This window comes from Miscanthus floridulus, chromosome 2 (genome assembly GCF_019320115.1).
Source record: "Miscanthus floridulus cultivar M001 chromosome 2, ASM1932011v1, whole genome shotgun sequence".
NCBI lineage: Eukaryota > Viridiplantae > Streptophyta > Magnoliopsida > Poales > Poaceae > Miscanthus > Miscanthus floridulus.
Genome location: NC_089581.1, coordinates 160,392,990 through 160,400,036, shown reverse-complemented (window position 1 = coordinate 160,400,036; position 7,047 = coordinate 160,392,990). Strand labels below are relative to the sequence as shown.

Genomic DNA, 7,047 nt, shown 5'->3' with positions numbered 1-7,047 from the left:
TAACTCCTCAAAACGCAAGAATTGCATTCTTTTTGGGAGGTAGGAAGTAGAAATGGTTATATAGTTTGATAATATTTCTATGGTACGTGTAGTAAGACATGTTTGTTTTACCTTTAGCATATTACAATATCAGATGAAACAAATAGATAATTTTTTAGAATATACTACGAGTGATGAACTATTTGGTATCATTTGTCAATTGTGATGCTGGTGAGCTAGTCATATAAAAAACTAAGAACTATTGTTTGTCACTGACTCATATTTCATAGGATTCGATAATGTTTGATTTTTTATATGCAAAATATGTATACTTTCTACAATATTTATTTTTACATATAATATATATAAATAGATAGGTAAACCTTTAGTTTGTTTAACTCTGTTCAAACACTATATAAACGGTTAAACTTTCAAAAATATATGACTGACTATTTAGCATGTAGCATAGATATCACCATTTTTTACATGCCTCGATAGATGGTGCCTACAATAATCCAAACAAACCTTCACCTTTTTACAATCTAGCTTCTTTTTAGAATCCTTACCTAAAACAAACATGTGTTGTGAATATGCTAAAATTTCCATATCCTAATATACATGTAAAAAATGACCAATTAAGTTATAAGAGGGAGTATTTACAGACCTATGTTGTGGTGACCTTTACTCTGTCTTGTTCGCGTTAGAACCCATGTGAAATGAAGAAATTTTACAGGATGGTACAAAAATTTTATAGTAGTCACCTCATTTTCAAAGAGGGCCTTACGGGAAGATTCAATAGTAAGAATTTCAGTAAGAAGAATATTTTTTGGACATCATTTGAATATTTAAATATTGCATCCGGCCCATTTTGCATCGGCAGGCTGCTTTTATTAACAATATGTCCGTTCACTGAGCACTGTATCCGTCCGATGCAGAGCATGCTGATAGCTGATGTTTTTTTTTCCTGGTATAAGTTTTTTTATATTAAATCCGTTCTAAATTATAGATCGTTTGATTTTTTTGACCTCAAGTTTGACCACTTGTCTTATTCAAAAATTTGTGCTAAATATCATTTCTTTTGTTGTGGCTTGCTTTATTAACCAAAGTTCTTCAAGAACGACTTAAATTTAACCATGTTTGTATAAATTTTTTAAATAAGACGAGCAGTTAAACTTAGGATGAAAAAGTCAAACTGAATTATAATTTGAAACGAACGGAGTATAAGTGACGGCTGATGTATTGATGGCATACCGCAAAACCTTGAGGCCATGGAAATAAGGAGGCAAAGGAGCACAATTGCAAATCTAAAAAATCCCAGGCTGACATACGGAGTACAAAACAACAACGAAAAGAAAACGAACGGAAAACAACACGCTGCCTATAACCCACTCTGTCCGCCTTCCTCGGACACCCACTCCACTCACCCCACCATCCATGGCGATGGCGCCCTCCACGGCCGCCTCCTCCACCCTTCTCCTCCCCGTCCTCCTCCTCATCGCCACCGCCACCCACTGCACCGCAGCCGACTCATCCTCCTCCCCGGACGCGGCCGCCCTCCTCAACCTCTCTGCGGCGGTGTCAGACCCCTCGGGCTACCTCTCCACGCACTGGACTCCGGACACCGCGCTCTGCTCGTGGGCACGCGTGTCCTGCGACGCCACCGACACACGAGTCATCTCCCTCGACCTCTCCGGCCTCAACCTATCAGGCCCCCTCCCTGCCGCCGCGCTCTCCTCCCTCCCGCACCTGCAGTCGCTCAACCTCTCCAACAACATCCTCAACTCCACCGCCTTCCCCGACGAGATCATCGCGTCGCTCAAGAGCCTGCGCGTCCTCGACCTCTACAACAACAACCTCACCGGTCCGCTGCCGGCAGCGCTCCCCAACCTCACCGACCTCGTCCACGTCCACCTCGGCGGCAATTTCTTCTCCGGCAGCATCCCGAGGACCTACGGCCAGTGGAGCCGCATCCGGTACCTGGCCCTCTCCGGGAATGAGCTCACCGGCGAGATACCGGAGGAGCTCGGCAACCTGACGACATTGAGGGAGCTGTACCTCGGCTACTACAACAACTTCACCGGCGGGATACCGCCCGAGCTCGGGAGGCTGCGGGCGCTCGTCCGGCTCGACATGGCGAATTGCGGCATCTCCGGGGAGATCCCTCCGGAAGTGGCGAACTTGACGTCGCTCGACACTCTGTTTCTTCAGATCAACGCTCTGTCTGTGAGGCTCCCGACGGAGATAGGTGCAATGGGGGCGCTCAAATCGCTCGACCTGTCGAACAACTTGTTCGTCGGGGAGATCCCGGCGAGCTTCGCGTCGCTCAAGAACTTGACCCTGCTGAACCTCTTCCGGAATCGCCTCGCCGGTGAGATTCCCGAGTTCATCGGCGACTTGCCGAACCTCGAGGTTCTGCAGCTGTGGGAGAACAACTTCACAGGCGGGATACCCACGAACCTCGGCGTGGCGGCGACCGGGCTGAGGATCGTCGACGTGAGCACTAACAAGCTCACCGGCGTTCTGTCATCCAAGCTGTGCGCCGGCGAGCGGCTGGAGACGTTCATCGCTCTGGGCAATTCGCTATTCGGCGACATTCCGGACGGGCTCGCGGGGTGTCCGTCGCTGACGAGGATTCGGCTGGGAGAGAATTTTCTCAACGGGACGATACCTGCAAAGCTGTTCACGTTGCCGAACCTGACGCAGGTAGAGCTGCACGACAATTTGCTCTCTGGTGAGCTCCGGCTGGACGGAGGGAAGGTGTCTTCGTCGATCGGAGAGCTGAGTCTGTTCAACAACCGACTGACCGGCCAAGTGCCTACCGGTATCGGTGGACTCTTGGGATTACAGAAGCTGCTGCTCGCCGGGAACAGGTTGTCCGGCGAGCTCCCGCCGGAGGTCGGGAAGCTACAGCAGCTCTCGAAGGCGGACCTTTCTGGGAACCTGATCTCCGGAGCGGTGCCCCCGGCGATCGGCAGATGCCGTCTGCTCACGTTCCTCGATATCTCGAGCAACAAGCTCTCTGGCAGCATCCCGCCGGAGCTCGCCAGCCTCCGCATCCTCAACTACCTAAACGTTTCCCACAACGCGCTCGAAGGGGAGATTCCGCCTGCCATCGCTGGAATGCAGAGCCTGACAGCCGTGGACTTCTCCTACAACAACCTCTCCGGCGAGGTCCCGTCCACCGGTCAGTTTGCCTACTTCAACGCCACTTCCTTCGCCGGCAACACTGGGCTCTGCGGGGCGTTCCTCTCCCCGTGCCGCTCCCACGGCGTCGCGACTTCGGCCTTCGGCTCCCTCTCTTCGACGTCCAAGCTCCTGCTCGTGCTCGGCCTCCTCGCGCTGTCCATCATCTTCGCGGCGGCGGCCGTGCTGAAGGCGCGGTCGCTGAAGCGGTCCGCCGAGGCGCGCGCGTGGCGGACTCACGGCGTTCCAGCGTCTCGACTTCGCCGTGGACGACGTGCTGGACTGCCTCAAGGAGGAGAACGTCATCGGCAAGGGCGGGTCCGGGATCGTGTACAAGGGCGCGATGCCGGGAGGCGCCGTGGTGGCCGTCAAGCGGCTGCCGGCCATCGGGCGCGCAGGCGCGGCGCACGACGACTACGGCTTCTCGGCGGAGATACAGACGCTGGGGCGCATCAGGCACCGCCACATCGTGCGGCTGCTAGGCTTCGCGGCCAACCGGGAGACCAACCTGCTGGTGTACGAGTACATGCCGAACGGCAGCCTCGGCGAGGTGCTCCACGGCAAGAAGGGCGGGCACCTGCAGTGGGCGACGCGGTTCAAGATCGCCGTGGAGGCGGCCAAGGGCCTGTGCTACCTGCACCACGACTGCTCGCCGCCGATCCTGCACCGCGACGTCAAGTCCAACAACATCCTCCTCGACGCCGACTTCGAGGCCCACGTCGCGGACTTCGGCCTCGCCAAGTTCCTCCGCGGCAACGCCGGTGGTTCCGAGTGCATGTCCGCCATCGCCGGCTCGTACGGCTACATTGCTCCTGGTACATTTTCTTCACAAATCACTAAGGGACGAAGTAAACATGGCCCTAAAGTTTACTCTACGTCACATTAAATATTTGGACACATAAAATATTAAATATAAACTAAAAAATAACTAACTGCACATATTATGACTAATTTGCGAGATGAATTTTTTTAAGCCTAATTAGTTTATGATTGGACAATGTTATGCTACATTGACGTGTGCTAATGACGAATTAATGAGACTTAATAAATTCGTCTCGTAGATTACCGATGACTTATGTAATTTATTTTATTATTATTATCCAAACACTCTAATATAACACCTCAATGTGACACCCGATACGACGTCTCTGAACTTTACTCAATTTAAATACCACCTTAGTTATTTTGTGCTCCACTGTTAGTATACTCCTGCTCAGCTCACTGTACAGACTTTTCCATGTCACTGTCCTGTGAATTCACTGCTGAAATCTTCTACACCATCTGAAAGGTTTTTTACAATGTCCTGTTTTTGATACTGAATTCACAGTGCCACCTGCGTTATATATATAACTATACGGAGTAGTACGAACATGTTTAGACTGGTTCTGTTTGTCGTGCGGAAATTTTGAACAGGATGGGTTCCCGTATGCACTTATTATTGGTTTTTACTGTGTCCTACACACCAGACGCATCGTACATCCCCTGAAACATCTGATTGCTGCATTTCGTCGCTTTGTCGTTTTAATGGATCATCACTGGGAATTGTTGGCTGTGATCATATGTGGCTTCGCTTTCTATGTCCTGCAGAGTACGCCTACACGCTCAAGGTGGACGAGAAGAGCGACGTCTATAGCTTCGGCGTTGTGTTGCTCGAGCTCATCACGGGTCGCAAGCCAGTCGGAGAGTTTGGAGATGGCGTGGACATCGTGCAGTGGGTGCGGATGGTGACCGGGTCGAGCAAGGAAGGCGTGATGAAGATCGCCGACCCCCGGCTCTCGACGGTGCCTCTGTATGAACTAACCCATGTCTTCTATGTCGCCATGCTATGCGTCGCGGAGCAGAGCGTCGAGCGCCCCACGATGCGAGAGGTCGTGCAGATACTGGCCGACATGCCCGGCTCGACATCCACGTCCATTGACGTGCCCCTTGTCATCGAGCCGAAGGAGGATGGGAGCCCGGGGGAGAAGCAGCCGCAGCAGCAGGAAGGGCCACATGACTCGCCGCCACAGCAGGATCTTCTTAGTATCTAGAAGTGCAATTGCCAGAATTGATCGTACAGATAGTAGTACTTTGTAGCATCCCTGTTCGTTTCAGTGAAGCGTTGGAACGTGGCGGTATCAGTGTGTGTGTGTAAGGAAGGTGTGATTTGTGCATGTTCCCGTTAGCTAGATTACCACTGTTACGTATGGTGAGTTGGTTGGGCCTTGTAATCTCTGTCCCATGTACAAATCAAATCAAGCTGTTTGAGCTTCCAGTTGAGTTCTTAAGTCCACGTACGGAAGCTCAAGTTGCCGAAATGGTTTGGAATTGCTAGTTTCTTTTTTAAGAATCGTTCCTTTTGAAAACAATTCCAGAAATGGCTCCGGAATGGCTAGTTTTTCGAAGCACTGGTCCTGTACAAACTGCGCTACGGCAGGGGTGACACCAAAGCGCCAACGCGTCAGGTCAGGGCTCAGAGGGGCGACACGTACGAATCGGCATTGCTGAGCTGAGCTCCTCCCGCTGTTGCTATCCCCTAGTACTACATGTTAGACTTTGAACAGGTCTATAGCATAGAACTAGTATGTCTACTTACTGTTGAATAGAATCATAAACCGTAGAATATCTACTAGTGCAGTAACAGTAGGTAGAACCAGAGAAAAATGGTGGAGTAGAAGATGGACGTGTCAAACTTGACACTGCAAAGGGAGTCGATCCAGACGCGTCGGCCATCTCGTTCGTCGGTGAAGTCTGCGCAAGGGCAGCGACATTCGGGGAAGAGGTCGATGAAGCCGTCGACGTCGGTGGAACGGGACGGCGCGGCTGGTGGCTTTCCGTCACTGGCTGCGCCCCTCTAGATTGGATTAGGGTTTAGATTTCGGTGGGGAGCTCGGCTCAGACGAACCTCGTCACTTGAGCCGCCGCCTCCCACCTCTATTTATCGCGCAGTGTGACAGGGGCACTCCAGCCATAATGGGCTGTGCGCCCCTGATCAGGGCGTGGATCAAAGGCCCAACTGGGCTGTTGGGCACAGTTTGGGATTGGAGATCAATCTAACAATGCCCCCTTGATCTCCTACCATTTTTCAATTTTATATCATTTACTTTTGTTCATTCTATTACAGATTAGCGCATAGAGCATGTTTCATCGTCACAGCCAATTGCCGATAGATTTAACAACTACAACACACCACTCTGTTCTGAAATAGATACTTAATTTTGTGCCTTCTTTTATCCAGGAATTATATGTTTTCTCTTAAATTCATGCCGGCTACATGTTCTCTGAACACGTTTGGTGGTAAGCCTTTTGTAAGCGGATCCACGAGCATCTTTTCGGTACTTATATGCTCAAGACTTATGACATGATCCTGGACTTTATCTTTCACAACATAATACTTTATGTCAATGTGTTTGGCAGCACCACTTGACTTATTATTATAAGCATACTGTATTGCCGGATTATTATCGCAGTATAACTTAAGTGGTCTATAGATGTCGTCAACCACCTTCAAACCGGGTATGAACTTCTTTAGCCAGTTCACCTACCCCATTGTCTCATAACACGCTACAAACTCAGCATACATTGTGGACGATACAGTGACGGTTTGCTTTGAGCTTTTTCATGAAATAGCTCATCCTGCGAGAGTGAATACATATCTAGACGTGAATTTTCTATCATCTTCCGCATAATCAGAATCTGAATATCCCACTATATGGAGTGAATCAGATCTTCTATATGTCATCATGAGGCATTTCGTTCCTTAAAAATAACACAAGACTTTCTTTACTAATTTCCAGTGTTCTATTCTAGGATTGCTCTGAATCTGCCAAGTAACCCGGTAACAAATGCCAAGTTAGGGCTCATACATACTTGAGCATATTGCAAGCTTTCGACAGCTGAAGCATA

General features: G+C 49.8%; 1 pseudogene; it reads left to right on the top strand.

Moving 5' to 3' along the window:
- Nucleotides 1-1,368: 1,368 nt before the first annotated feature.
- LOC136535139 (leucine-rich repeat receptor-like serine/threonine-protein kinase BAM2) lies at nucleotides 1,369-5,421 on the top strand (annotated as a pseudogene).
- Nucleotides 5,422-7,047: the final 1,626 nt, after the last annotated feature.